Source organism: Chiloscyllium punctatum, chromosome 10, assembly GCF_047496795.1.
Source record: "Chiloscyllium punctatum isolate Juve2018m chromosome 10, sChiPun1.3, whole genome shotgun sequence".
NCBI classification, from domain to species: Eukaryota; Metazoa; Chordata; class Chondrichthyes; order Orectolobiformes; family Hemiscylliidae; genus Chiloscyllium; species Chiloscyllium punctatum.
In genome coordinates this window covers 57814072-57829818 of record NC_092748.1, presented here as the reverse complement: position 1 = coordinate 57829818, position 15747 = coordinate 57814072, and the positions used below count along the sequence as shown (strand labels likewise).

The window sequence follows — 15747 nt, the reverse complement described above, 5'->3', positions numbered from 1 at the left end:
CCAATCTAGGTGAATCTTTCCCAGCCAATTCTGCCCCAATAGGCTTGGGTCCGAACCTCTTGCTACCATCAGTGGTAACTGCACTAACTGTTTCTAATAGAAGACCGGAATCAAAGCTGTAACCTTTATCTGCAATGGTTCCCCAGTGAATTGTCTCAGACTGGCTGAGGTGTTGTGCCATCTTAAGTATTGGAATCCTGAGTGATTCTTGTCAATGACAGGTTCTGCAATCACAGATGCAGCTGGGCCAGTATTGACTTCCATGGGACCTGGGTGACCATTTATCCAAACATTAAATTTTAATCAGATCTGATTTGGATGTCGGTAAGCAATTGAATTGTTCCAACCCCCAGGGTGATTTTCCAGGGTGGTCACTCTCTTGGGTAGCAGCCTATGAGTTTTCTTACTCAAGTCAGGCTTTTAGGACTCCTTTGCTGTCTCGAGTCCGCATACCGGTAGCAACTGAAATGCCTTGTTGGCCCGGATCCTAAAGAATTTTTTAGCCACTTGTCTGAGACTCAGCTTTGTTGTGGGGTTCTGCTGTGGGCTGGCCTAGTGTCCCTCTGCTTAGGATATGCCCTGTATGAGGCTCTGCGATTGCCTACACTCAAGTGTGTTCCCCAAGGAGAGGTGAGTGTGTCCACTTCCATTAGGATGCCTTGATCCTCTCATGCTCCACTTATCGCATTTTCCAATGACAAAACCAGTTGTAGTGCCTGTTTGAATTCTAGTTGGGCTTCAGCTAATAGGTGCGTCTGCATCATTACATCATTAATCCTACATACCAAACAGTCTCTCATCATTTCATTCATGGTTAACCCAAAATCACATGCCTCTGCCAGTCATCTTAACCTCATCAAAAATCCCAATACAGATTCCCCCAGTTCTCTAACAGCCGAATAAAACTGATAGCACCTCAGAATTAGTGGAGATTTGGGGTCATAATATTCCTTAACTCGGTCACCTCTTGGAAGGTTTTAGTGTCCGGTGCCTCTCAGAAGGTTAAGCCCCTTATAACAGAAAATGCTGTAGATCTGCAAGCTGTCAGAAGGATCATTTGTTGCTTTTCGTCTGGCCAAATGTCATTTGCCCGGAAAAGACATTGCATTCTTTCCACGTTCTGGACCCAGTCTTGGACAGCGGGATCGACTGAGTCAAGCTTCCCAAATAAAGGCATAATTCCAGAAATGCTTACACCAACTCCAAAATGACTGTTGCGAACAAATGTGCTTCAGGCACGTCCTGTTTTCGCCACTGGAATAACTACACAGAGGGCGGTATTCCATCATCAAGTCATGCTTTATTTACTTGTGCACAGTATACTGGCTGTGACCAGACAGGTCAGAGCTAGTCCTCTGGACTGAGGAAATTCTAAATATCTTGTTTATATATAATTTTTAGCAGAAAACTTTATTCATATTCCATCATCAGGAAGAAGAAAACACACTGAGTGGTCAGTGACAAGCAGTGTCCTTCTCACCAAGAGCAATGCCAAAGTGAACAAACAAGTGAAGGGGAGCGTAGGGATTACCCCCTGTAGATTTTTTTTTCTTTGGTTTATTTTTCAGGGTCAGTCCCCTGAGCTGAGGAGATTCTAAATCCCCTGTTTATATTTGTTTTTATGAAGACAAAGGAAGGCAATGTCTTTTTCCTTCCCCCGACCACCGCTGAACAGCGGTAGAGCTTCTTTTTCCCAGCACTCATGTGTGTGCAGGTGTAGGACACAGTGAAGAACAACGAGTGTAGAAATCTTTATTCATATTCTACCACCAGGAAGAAAGGAAACACCCAAGTGGTAGTGACAAGCAGTGCCCTTCTCATCAAGGGCAATGCCTAAGTGAATAAAAAAGTGAAGGGGAGGGTAGGGAATATCCCTTGTTTATATTGGTCAGCCAGGGCTTTCTGATTGGCCCAGGTTAACAACCCCAATCAAGCATATCGTAGTCAATGAGATCTACCTGGTTCCAATCACTACAGGAAGGAAGGTACAAATCAACATTTCAGAGACAGTTTCCATTGTTCTCTAATGCACGTTAAAAATCCTGGTGCAGAAAATAGATAGGAGGGATGAGGCCTGTACTGATCTGGAACAAGCAAACCCTTCACTTACCTGGATGCAGTGCAGGAAGAAATTTAATGACCTCACAGAAGTGGCCAAGGTCACTAAATTCATCATCAAATGCCATTTCCTTACAAATAGATGGAAAGATGCGTTGAATTAGAAGAGAAAGACGTCAGAAAGGAAATGTAAGAACAGAAATCTCATAATTAAAAAGATGCAAACACTGTTAGGTGCTAGTCTCAACTTGCTACAAGTTTAATTGGCAATTTTAGTTCGACTAAATCACCCATCACTTTGTGGTAATTCATTATTCTCGACCAGTTTTCCCTTGCCACACCTTCTTGCACAATTTACTAGCTAATAAGTAAGCACATTAAATTTTGGCAGGAGACTTTTGGCCAAAAATTTTAACTTGACAAGAAGTTAAATCATGTGACACTTCAGATATTTTTGATGCCATAACTTAAAGCTCAATAGCAGAGATTGAAAGTATATCTTTGGAAGGAGTTAGTGGGTACCACCATTTTAATAAAGGTAGGTTATCCTGCCTTCCCTAAATGTCCTATTAATCAGATAACTTTGGACTGGAACTGATTAATTTCAGTAGATTACAAATTTTTACAATACCTTGAGACAATTTTCATTTTCAGAATATGAGTTTACTCAGAAAACATATAAAGCAAAAAGAGAATGGTCACAAAAGGCAGCCTTAAAGAACATTCAACAAAGAAAACTAAATACCCAGACAGAGGCAAGAGATCTTGTCCTTCATTAAAAGGTAGATTGAATACAAAAAGGATTAAATAGTAACAATTTCACTGTGAAGTTCAAAAGCTAGTATATTATTGTTAATTGTCAAAATTTATTCTGTTGCATTATTTCTTATCGGTAGTTGATAAAACTATATGTAAAACAGAAGAAGATAGCTGTAAGTTATTTCTAACCAAAACAGAGGTATAAACCCTTCAGACTAAGATTTTGCTTTGTTTAGAACTGAATATATACAAAATCTATGGAATAGAAATTGGTTATTTGTCATCTTTAACACCTGCAACACAAGGGGCAGATTTAATCTTTTATTCAATAAGCAGAAGATTGTTTTGCCACTTTTGACATCACTGACGAGGGGAAAAGTACTCCAACTAAGAGCAGTGTTCCTGACAAAAAAAAGGATTGATAGAGGGGAAATAAGAGGTAATTTATGTAACTGCTTACATTTTATGTGCCAAAAGATGCAGTGCAAGTTTGATTTACAGTAGCTGTCAGTAAAGATTTTAAGACTGGTTTATTTGGACTAAATTGCTGATATGTAGAATCAGTTAATTTTGCAAAATACTGAGCAAATTCTTTTTTTCAAACGGGAAGGGGACACCAATCAATCAATCACCGCATTAGCTACAAGCACTTTATCCTGTGATTCTTTTTATTGACTCTTGCTGCTTCAGACCTTCTAAAAATAATAGTTGACTTAATCTTAAAAATTCACGAATGGTATTTTAATAGACAAGAAGGATGTTTTATTTATCTTAAAAAGAAAATATACTCCACTGACCTGACACACAATTGTAATTTTGTGAGGGGAATTTTCCATACAGTTACCAATGCCTGTCAGTTCTTCAATGTGATGATACTTTAAGCTTTGCAATTGCTATCTCATTGCAGTTGGGGGAGTAGATATTTTCCATAAAATTCTCAGCAGAAGAAATATGGATTTCTGAACTAACAAAATCAAAAATATGGGCGACACTCCTGAAACGCTGCCAATAAGACAAACATTTATGATGTTACTTCAAGGGATAGAAACTTGACATGTGTTACTCCTTAGATGTTTTAAAGTGTATAAAACTGCAATAAAAGGCCACTAAGAAGCATCAGAAAGGTACACACATCTTTTAAAATCCTGGTGGCACCCAGATTTGAATGCAGCGGCTCAAATGTGGCTGGATAAATGCCTTATTTGCATTAAAAAAAACAAGGGTAAAGGCATTAAATGCCCTTCCAGGACAATTACCCCCCACCCCCAGCCAGATGGATCTTTTGCCTGTATACAGCTTGAATGTATTGAATTACCTACGGTACAGTGCTATAAATACTGTTTAGTGATGGTCAATGTATTTAGCAAATGGATTCTCAAATCACGCTGTTGTAATTTTCTGTTGTGTATTTTTGATTTTTAGCTCTTACAGTCCTGTCTGTTGTAGCTATTTTTAATCCAATGCGATACTTGGTTATGGAATATGTAACCATTTTGTAGCAACCTCTACACTTTCATGTTTATTAATCTTAAGAGTTTGGTGAATTTAAAAAAAACTATTAACAAACAATATTAATATTCCTTTCCTCCTGCCACTTGCAGAGTCCATTATTCTTTGAGGAAAAGAAAGTCAGTTATATTAATGGACAAAGCTACTTTCTCTTATGGGTAAGATACTATTTGGGAGGTTCGAAGGCAAAGCTTATGGTAGGACAAGATTGTAGGATGTTTTAATTGAGATTATTGATGGAGACATTTTCCTCTTGGTGGCTTTACATCACCATGTATCAATTCCCAGAAATGTGGTTTGTTCCTGTGAGCTGAAAGTTTCTCCTTTATTTTCATCTGATCAGACAAAGTTATGTGAGTTTCAGGATTAACAGTTCCTCAATCTATAATCAAGTCCCCATTGGACAAACCAGCCTTGAGTTATTACGACTCTCCTTAGATTGGTGAACAGAGACAAGTGATTTACAGGATAACTCAACCAGAAAATTATTATTTTTCATAATTCATAATATAAAAATATGTAATTAACAAGAATAGAAGCAATAGATTCATGAATCTTCTCAAAAAGCTGTTTAGAAAGTAATGCAATAGGTGGAATGGCAATTTTTTTCAGTCTTACATTAATAGGACTCATATCAAAGTTTATATTGTGGAACAAAAACAGAATTTGCTGGAAAAAGTCAGAAAGTCTGGCAGTATCTGTGGAGAGAAAAAAAGAGTTAACATTTCGGATCCAAAGACCTTTCTTCAGAACAGTTCTGAGTTGAAGTATGTTTTGAAGTGTAATTCCTGTTGTAATGCAGGAATTGCAGCTAGTATATACACAGCAAACTTGCAGAAGCAGCAATATGATGATGACTAGGTAATCTTTGTGATATTGTTTGGAAGATAAGTATTGGCTAGAACACAAGGAATAATTCTCCTGCTGTTCTTCGCAATAGTGCCATGGAATCTGTTACATTCAGTCAAGCAGGCAGATGGGAGCTTGATTTAATGTCTGATCTTGAAAGGTGCAGTGTTTCTTAGTACTGCACTGACGTGTCAGCCTTGATTTTTATGCTCAAGCCCAGGATTGGAACTTGAAGCCGGAATCTTCAAAGATGAGAGTGCTACCAATTAAGCTATTGGCTGACTCTTAACAGAAGATTTTAGCCACGCCCAGTCTTGCAGGACCATTTTTCTTACCTCAGCCTAAGCCAAGAACAGTGCATGTATTAACTTGATATTCAAAAGGTCACACATATTCACGCACGTCTGTGTCCTCTTGCAGACAGATCTGTACCCTCAGAGCACAGCAGGGTCACCACTGCCAGTGTTGTGAACTTTTTTGAGTTGGGAGCTTTCCAGACTGGAGCAAATGTCAGCTGTAATACCTCCCAAGTTCATTGTCCACTGCTGCATAAAGATTAGAGAAAGGCAGGTCGAACATCACATAATTTTGACAGAAGATTAGGCTTTCCCACAGGATTGTTGACAACAAGTACATGGTTTTACAGGTGCTGTATTTAAATACTGAGATGTACTACAACCTGAATATGCTGTTGGTGAAAGACCATGCTCATCACATCACATATTTTAGTAGCAGTCATAATGTATTTATTCTGTATCAGTCTGCTGGGCTCTCAGCATTTAAGCCATCAAGTCAAAACAAAGGGTGGCTGCTGGACAACACCAACTGTCATATTGTAAGTGTGACAATGTTACTGTCACTCACCCAGGGCAACTGCTCACTAATCTAAGTAATCAGTCGAAGCAAAGATAGTTGGACTGCTGTCTCACCCTGAAATCACTTTGATTGTTGGTTCTACAGCCACAATGACAGCAGTCTTAGCTTGCCTGGCCACAAGCTGTGCTTGCATGGCAACAAACTGTGATTTCATGACGGCAAAATAGATTCAAAGGACTGCCAATGCTGGAAGTCTGATACAAAAACAAAGTATGCTGAAAAAACACAGCAGGTCCAGCAGCACCAGTAGAGACAAAACAAAGGTAATGTACAAGTTCAATGGCCCTTCATCAGAACTCTGGACTCGAAATGTTAACTCTGTTTTCTCACTAAAGATGCTGCCAGACCTGTGTTTCTCCAGCACTTGTTTTTGTTTGAGATTTCATGACCTCTGTTGAGCTTCCATTCCAGCATTCACGTGTTAGATGGTTTCTGATTGTGCTGCAATGGAAGCTGAAACGACAACCATCAAACCTATGGTTTGGTTGGCAAATATTGGTATAGAGTTGGCAACCAGTTCCACACTGTAAATAAAAAGCAGATAGTTTTGTACAGTGCTATGTATCAAGTTGGTTTCAGACTTTTTGAAAGTAAAAGGTAAAGTTGCCATAATCCTACTTCGGACCATGGAGCTGCTGTCTCACTGGAGTGATGTTTAACCTGAGTGGCTTAACCTGAGCTTCACCACCTCTCGGGTGAGGGAGAGGTTGACAAAGAGTGTCCTTCGTGATAACCTCGGCTGGTGAGGAAACTGAACCCACACTGTTGGCATTACTCTGCATTGAAAACTAGCCATCCAGACAACTGAGCTAACCAATCCCTCTACTTCTTGACAGTAATAATAGACTTGCAAATGCATCAGGCATATTCCATAAATTTGCCTGTCAATTTTTTTTTTATTGTAAGTCCCACTATGAAATTCTTCATTCAGTTCCCTGCTGCAAGACTTCTATCTAATCTTTTCTTCCATGAAGTTAGCACCTCAGCTGTTTTCTCCCTGTCCTGGGTTCATGCCAATCATGCAGTTGACAGCACTGTAGGGAAGCCCAACATTGTTTCAAAGCCATGCTATACTCAGTCTACATTTCTGTGGTGCATATCCGCTCTGATCTTATCCTTTAAAGTTTGCTTAATGTCAATATATGTGCTGGTAGGTGTGACTGTGAAATTGGGTGTTGGTCCAGCTTGGAATGTTTAAATTCATTCAGGGATGAGGTCTTCACTGACTGGGCCAGCATTTAATGCCCATCCACAGTTGCCCTGTAGAAAGTGACTTGAGTTACCATCTTGAACTGCTGCAATCCATTTGATGCAAGTTCATTCACAATCCTGTCAGTAAGGCAGTTCCAGGATTTTGGACCAGTGATAGTGAAGGAATGACAATATATTTCCAAATCAAGATGGTGGGTAGCTTGAAGGGAAACTTGCACCTGATGGCGTTTCCATGTGTCTGCTGCCTTTGTCATTGTAGAAGATCATGGGTTTGGAAGAAAGTGTAAGGAGCCTTTATGAATTTTTGCAGTGCATTTTGGATATGTCATGCACTGCTGCTACTGTGCAGGGGTAGTGAAGGGAGTGAATGTTTGAGGATATGGTGACTGTCAAGAAGGCTGCTTTGTCCTGAATGGTGTCAAACTTCTTGAGTGTTGTTGGAGGTGCAAATATCCAGACAAGCAGGAGGTATTCCATCAAGCTATTGACTTCTCCTCATGGATGGTGGTCAAGTGATAAGTTTCTCACTGCAAGATTCCTAGGTACATGGACTTCTTTTGAATTTGAAGGGTCTCAAATAGTGCTCACATAGTGCAATCATCAGCAACAATCCCACTTCTGACTTTATGATGGAGGAAGGTTATTGATAAAGCAGCTGAAGATGGTTGAACATAGGACACTATCCTGAGGAACTCCTGCAGAGATGTGATGGTTGACCTCCAACAATCACAGCTACCTTCCTTTGTGCTCGGTATGACTCCAACCAGTGGTGAATTGCTCCCTAATACCAATTGACTTCAGTTTTCCAGGGATGCTTAAGCCACACTCAGTCAAATGTGTCCTTGATATCAAGAGCATTCACTCTCAGTTCCTCCCGTCAGTTCATCTTTTTTGTCCATGTTAAAACTAAGGGTATAATGAAGTCAGGAGCTGAATAACCCTGGCAGAACACAAACTGAGCATGTTATTGCCAAGGAAATGTTTGATAGCAATGTTGATGACCCCTTCCATCACTTTACTGATCATTTAGAGTTGATAGGTTTTGGATTATTTTTCCTTTTTTTATGTACAGAATGTATCTGGGCAATTATCTACAATATCAACTAGATACCAGTGTTGTAGCTGTATTGGAACGTGGTTAGGGGAGCAGCAAGTTCTGGAGACAAGCCCTCAGTAGTTTTACTGGAATGTTGTCGGAGGCCGTAGTTTTGCACCAGGTGGTACTGTTGTACATCTGAAAGGAGAAAGGCACAAGATGGGGTTGTGGTGCAGAAAGGGTGAAAAAGCAACAAATGCATACTTACATTGACTGTATCTTGTAGAAGATATTAGTGCAGTGAAGAAGGCATATGGCTTACTGGCTTTTATTGGTAGAGGAATTGAGTTCCGGAGTCCTGAGGTCATGCTGCAGTTGTATAAGACTCTGGTGCGGCCGCATCTGGAATATTGTGTGCAGTTTTGGTCACCATACTATAGGAAGGATGTGGAGGCACTGGAACGGGTGCAGAGGAAGTTTACCAGGATGTTGCCTGGTATGGTAGGAAGATCCTATGAGGAAAGGCTGAGGCACTTGGGATTGTTTTCATTGGAGAAAAGAAGGTTTAGGGGTGCTTGATAGAGGTGTACAAGATGATTAGGGGGTTAGATAGGGTTGACAGTGAGAACCTTTTTCCACGTATGGAGTCAGCTATTACAAGGGGGCATAGCTTTAAATTAAGGGGGGGTAGATATAGGACTGATGTTAGGGGTAGGTTCTTCACTCAGCGAGTCGTAAGTTCATGGAATGCCCTGCCAGTAGCAGTGGTGGACTCTCCCTCTTTATGGGTATTTAAGCGGGCATTGGATAGGTATATGGAGGATAGTGGGTTAGTGTAGGTTAGGTGGGCTTTGATCGGCGCAACATCGAGGGCCGAAGGGCCTGTACTGCGCTATATTCTTCTATGTTCTATGTTCTATATTAAGATATGAGTGGGAAGTGAGATGTGAGTAAGTTGGGGAGGAACCTACTGCCATCTTCTCTTACTTCCCTCCTCTCACTGAGCATGGCTTTAGTTGCAGACACTGCAGTGAATGCCTGCACCATCTTCTTATAGAGATGATGTTGGTCGTCCTTGCCTTTTCCTGTCAGATATCACCTGCTGTTGTGTGGCACTTTTTCGTGTAAAGAGGAGAATGTGCCACTGAGTGCTGTGCAATGTATTTGGGTCCATGTGCTTGTCATAGTCAAATAATTGACCAATGTGTGCAGGTGAGAGAAGGGGAAAGGAAAAGAGAATTCTGTTAGGCCAGTAATTTGTTTTGTATCTGATTTGACTTTGACTCATACTATTTCCTTCTCCATTGTTCATCTGTTTCTTTCTCAAGCTTTAAATTTGTTTAGTGAAGGAAATGGATTATTGGTGCTCGCTTTCTTTGAAATCCTAAATACCTCCTTGTCCTCCCCACATAGTTAAAAGTTTGTATTTTCACCAACGTGCAGGGCAAAAAGGAAAAAAGGCTAACTAACAGGGATGTCCCGCTCTAGTAAAATATAGGGCATTACTAAATGAAGTTTGTGAAATTGTTAAAAAAAATATGGTTCACAAAGCTATGAGCTTTCAGAATAGTAAAGCAGTGCCACTTACAGAAATGTTTGCCAATGGTGATAGTAAGAAAGTCTGACTTATGAAGCAATCTGTAAGGTTTAAAGTAGTTTTCTTTTTTCTCAGAGGCGCAACTTATAACTGCATTGGACTTCACATGCTGAGTTAATCTTTCCCAAAAGTGCAAGCTGCTGGAAAAGAAAGATATGTTTACACAGAGCATTCATCCTTGCCTGCAGGAGATGAGTAGTTTAATAATGTTTTTGTCCAACAGCCTTGAGTAGGTGTTTCAGTGCTGATGTTAAAGGTCTTTGGGCTGGTCAATCAGATCTTAATTTCAGTCTCCATAGGAGAGATGAGTGTATTTGGAGCTAAAGAAAAAGATGAACACAAGTATAAATTGGCTCAGTAGCAAACCTTTATTTATTGACGCATTTAAACTCCCTTTTTTGTGTTCCACATTTGCATTGCAGATGTGGTTAACCTGAAATCATAATGCAAAAGTTAAAACCAATAAAACCTCAATAGTCAGGGAGACAAATAAAAGAAAACATTTCATAAACTTATACAAAGAAGAAAAGATTTCTTAAAAAAATCAGAAAATGCTGGAAATACTGACCAATTTGGCAGGAACCTTGGATAAGAGGATAGAGGACGGAGGTTAGTCAGTTCACATCTTAGGTTGAAGTTATTTTGGTCATTTTGCTGGATAAGTGGTTCAAATTGTTGATTCTATATTCATATGTATGGAAAAAAGGCAATTGTATTATTGGGATATAAAGCAATATTTTGATCCATAAGCCTAGGCCACTGTTGGAATATGGGAGAAAGTGAGGACTGCAGATGCTGGAGATCCAGAGCTGAAAATGTGTTGCTGGAAAAGTGCAGCAGGTCAGGCAGCATCCAAGGAGCAGGAAAATCGACGTTTCAGGCATGAGCCCTTCTTCAGGAATGAAGAAAGTGCCAAGCGGGCTAAGGTAAAAGGTAGGGAGGAGGGACTTGGGGGAGGGGCGTTGGAAATGCGATAGGTGGAAGGAGGTTAAAGTGAGGGTGATAGGCCGGAGTGGGGGTGGGGGCGGAGAGGTCAGGAAGAAGATTGCAGGTTAGGAAGGTGGTGCTGAGTTCAAGGGTTGGGACTGAGACAAAGTGGGGGGAGGGGAAATGAGGAAACTGGAGAAGTCTGTGTTCATCCCTTGTGGTTTGAGGTTACCTAGGCAGAAGATGAGGCCCTCTTTCTTAGACTCTTCCACCGCCAGACCAACTCCCCCTCCCACTCCACCAAGGACTCCTCCATCGCCAGACCATAGCAACACGACGGCTGGAGGAAGAGCACCTCATCCCAACCCTCGAACTCAGCACCACCTTCCTAACCTGCAATCGTCTTCCTGACCTCTCCGCCCCCACCCCAACTCTGGCCTATCACCCTCACCTTAACCTCCTTCCACCTGTCGCATTTCCAACGTCCCTCCCCCAAGTCCCTCCTCCCTACCTTTTATCTTAGCCTGCTTGGCACACTTTCCTCATTCCTGAAAAAGGGCTCATGCCCGAAACGTCGATTCTCCTGCTCCTTGGATGCTGCCTGACCTGCTGCACTTTTCCAGCAACACATTTTCAGCACTGTTAGAATATTGCATGCAATTCTGGTCTCCTTCCTATCAGAAAGATGTTATGAAACTTGAAAGGGTTCAGAAAGATTTACAAGGATGTTGCCAGGGTTGGAGAATCTGAGCTACAGGGAGAGTCTGAACAGGCTGGGGCTGTTTTCCCTGGAGCATCGGCGGCTGAGGGGTGACCTTATAGAGGTTTACAAAATTATGAGGGGCATGGATAGGATAAATAGATAAAGTCTTTTCCCTGGGGTCGGGGAGTCCAGAACTAGAGGGCATAGGTTTAGGGTGAGAGGGGAAAGATATAAAAGAGACCTAAGGGGCAGGTTTTTCACGCAGGTGGTGGTACGTGTATGGAATGAGCTGCCAGAGGAAGTGGTGGAGGCTGGTACAATTGCAACACTTAAAAGGCATTTGGATGGGTATATGAATAGGAAGGGTTTGGAGGGATATGGGCTGGGTGCTGGCAGGTGGGACTAGATTGGGTTTGGATATCTGGTCGGCATGGATGGGTTGGACCGAAGGGTCTGTTTCCATGCTGTACATCTCTATGATTCTAAGACGGTAATATTGAAGTAAATTCCATATTTTTGTGACCTCATCTGGAGTGCTGTTTCTAATTTAAAGGAAATTTGAAGAATATTTCTAGTCAGTATTACATGGAGAAAGACATGGAAGCTAGAGAACTCTAGGAAATAAATTGTGATGTCTTGAAAAGAGTCCACATGACAGAAGAAGAGGTCCTGAAGGTCTTAAAATGTGTACAAGTTGTAAATCCCCAGGATATTATCATATTACAGAGGAGGAAGTGCTGGATGTCTTGAGATGCATAAAATGGATAAGTCCCTAGGACCTGATCAGGTGTACCCTCTAACTGTTAGAAGCTAGGGAAGTGATTGCTGGGCCTCTTACTGAAATATTTGTATCAGTAGTCACAGGTGTTGTACCAGAAGACTGGAGGTTGGCTAACATGGTGTCATTGTTTAAGAAAGGTGGTAAGGACAAGCCAGGAAACTGTAGACCGGTGAGCCTGACATAGGTGGTGGGCAAGTTGTTGGAGGGAATCCTGAGGGACAGGATGTACATGTACTTGGAAAGGCAAGGACTGATTTGGGATAGTCAACATGGGTTTGTGTGTGGGAAATCATGTCTCACAAACTTGATTGAGTTTTTTTTAAGAAGCAACAAAGAAAATTGATGAGAGCAGAGCAGTAGATGTGATCTATATGGACTTCAGTAAGGCGTTTGATAAGGTTCCCCATGGGAGACTGATTAGCAAGGTTAGATCTCACGGAATAAGGAGAACTTGCCATTTGGATACAGAACTGGCATGTGTTGGAGGATTGTTTTTTGGACTAGAGGCCTGTGACCAGTGGAGTGCCACAAGCATCAGTGCTGAGTCCACTACTTTTTGTCATTTATATAATGGATGTGGATGTGAGCATAAGAGGTATAGTTAGTAAGTTTGCAGATGACACCAAAATTGGAGGTGTAGTGGACAGCGAAGAAGGTTCTCTCCGATTACAACGGGATCTTGATCAGATGACCCAGTGGATGTGGTCTATCTGGACTTTCAAAAGGCCTTTGATAAGGTGCCACACGGGAGGCTGCTGAGCAAGGTGAGGGCCCATGGTGTTCGAGGTGAGCTGCTGGGATGGATTGAGGATTGGCTGTCTAACAGAAGGCAGAGAGTTGGGATAAAAGGTTCTTTTTCAGAATGGCAGCCGGTGACGAGCGGTGTCCCGCAGGGTTCGGTGCTGGGGCCACAGCTGTTCGCATTATATATATATATTAATGATTTGGATGAGGGAACCGGGGGCATTCTAGCGAAGTTTGCCGATGATACGAAGTTAGGTGGACAGGCAGGTAGTACTGAGGAAGTAGGGAGGCTACAGAAGGATCTAGACAGGTTGGGAGAGTGGTCCAGGAAATGGCTGATGGAATTTAACGTGAGCAAGTGCGAGGTCTTGCACTTTGGCAAAAAGAATAAAAGCATGGACTACTTTCTAAATGGTGAGAAAATTAATAAAGCCAAAACACAAAGGGATCTGGGAGTGCTAGTCGAGGATTCTCTAAAGGTCAACATGCAGGTTGAGTCTGTGATTAAGAAAGCGAATGCAATGTTGTCTCTTATCTCAAGAGGGTTGGAATATAAAAGCAGAGATGTACTACTAAGACTTTATAAAGCTCTGGTTAGGCCCCATTTGGAGTACTGTGTCCAGTTTTGGTCCCCACACCTCAGGAAGGACATACTGGCACTGGAACGTGTCCAGCGGAGATTCACACGGATGATCCCTGGAATGACAGGTCGAGCATATGAGGAACGGCTGAGGATACTGGGATTGTATTCGTTGGAGTTTAGAAGATTAAGGGGAGATCTAATAGAGACGTACAAAATAATACATGGCTTTGAAAAGGTGGATGCTAGAAAATTGTTTCTGTTAGGCGAGGAGACTAGGACCCGTGGACACAGCCTTAGAATTAGAGGGCATCATTTCAGAACGGAAATGCGGAGACATTTCTTCAGCCAGAGAGTGGTGGGCCTGTGGAATTCATTGCCACGGAGTGCAGTGGAAGCCGGGATGCTAAATGTCTTCAAGGCCGAGATTGATAGGTTCTTGTTGTCTAGAGGAATTAAGGGCTACGGGGAGAGTGCTGGCAAGTGGAGCTGAAAAGCGCATCAGCCATGATTGAATGGCGGAGTGGACTCGATGGGCCGAATGGCCTTACTTAAACTCCTATGTCTTATGATCTTATAATGGGCCGAGAAGTGGCAGATGGAGCTTAATTCAGATAAATGTGAGGTGCTGCATTTTGGGAAAGCAAATCTTAGCAGGACTTGTACACTTAATGGTAAGGTCCTCGGGGGTGTTGCTGAACAAAGAGACTTGGAGTGCAGGTTCACAGCTCCTTGAAAGTGGAGTCACAGATAGATCAGATAACAGAGAAGGTGTTTGCTATGCTTTCCTTTATTGGTCAGAGTATTGAATACAGGAGTTGGGAGGTCATATTGCGGTTGTACAGGACATCGGTTAGGCCACTGTTGGAATATTGCGTGGAATTCTGGTCTCCTTCTTATCAGAAGCATGTTGTGAAACTTGAAATGGTTCAGAAAAGATTTACAAGGATGTTGCCAGGGTTGGAGGATTTGAGCAGTCGGGAGAGGCTGAACAGGCTGAGGCTGTTTTCTCTGGAGTGTCAGAGGCTAAGGGGTGATCTTATAGAAGTTTACAAAATCATGAGGGGCATGGATAGGATAAATAGACAAAGTCTTTTCGCTTGGGTGGGGGAGTCGAACTAGAGGGCATAGGTTTAGGTTGAGAGGGGAAAGATATAAAGGAGACCTAAGGGGCAACATTTTCTCGCAGAGGGTCGTATGTGTATGGATTGATCTGCCAGAGGAAGTGGTGGAGGCTGGTACAATTGCAACATTTAAAAGGCATTTGAATGGGCATATTAATAGGAAGGGTTTGGAGGGATATGGGCTGGGTGCTGGCAAGTGGGACTAGATTGGGTTGGGATATCTGATCGGCATGGATGGGTTGGACCGAAGGATCTGTTTCCGTGCTGTATATCTCTATGACTCTAAGTGTATCCCAGGGCATTATGGAAAGCTAAGGAAGAAATTGTGGGTCTCATAGCCGAGATACTCGTATCAATCACAGCAAGGAATGATCTTCCAGAAGACTGGAGGATGGCTGATGTTGTGTCATTTTACTTTAAGAAAGGCTGCAAAGGAAAGCCAGGGAACTACAGACTGGTGAGCCTAATGTTAGTCATGGGTAAGTTGTTGGAGGAAATTATGATAGACAGGATCTCCATGCATTTGGAAAAGCAAGAACTGATGAGGGATTTTCAGCATGGCTTTATACATGGGAAAACTTGTACATGTCTCGCAAGTTTGTTTGAGTTTTTTTGAAGTAATCAAGAAGATAGATGAAGGCAGAGTGTTTGGCATTGTCTTCATGGACTTTCACAAGCTTTCAACAAGGTTCTGCACGATGGAAGGTTAGATCTCATGGGATTCATGGAGAACTAATCAACTGGATACACAATTGGCTTCACAGTCAGAGACAGAGGCTAATGCTGAGTGTTGTTCAGATTGGAAGCCTGTGACTAGTGGTGTTCTGCAAGGATCAGTCCTGGGTCTTCTGTTTGGAGTCATTTATATAAAAGATTTTGATGAGAATATAGAAGGAATGGCTAGTAAGTTTAGATTAGATTCCCCACAGTGTGGATACAGGCCCTTCAGCCCAACATTTCCACACCAACGCTCCGAAGAGTAATCCACCCAG

General features: G+C 42.0%; 1 protein-coding gene and 1 long non-coding RNA gene across 4 annotated transcripts in view; one reads left to right on the top strand and one right to left on the bottom strand.

The window, feature by feature from the left end:
* The window catches only part of metap1d (methionyl aminopeptidase type 1D (mitochondrial)), a 164445-nt gene that overhangs the window by 112745 nt on the left and 35953 nt on the right, over positions 1-15747 (top strand). The window lies entirely within an intron of this gene.
* Positions 4897-15747, bottom strand: part of LOC140482194 (uncharacterized) — a 52701-nt gene continuing 41850 nt past the window's right edge. The window contains exon 3 of the long non-coding RNA XR_011961683.1: positions 4897-8497. This is a non-coding gene — a long non-coding RNA (uncharacterized lncRNA). The remainder of the gene's footprint in view (positions 8498-15747) is intronic.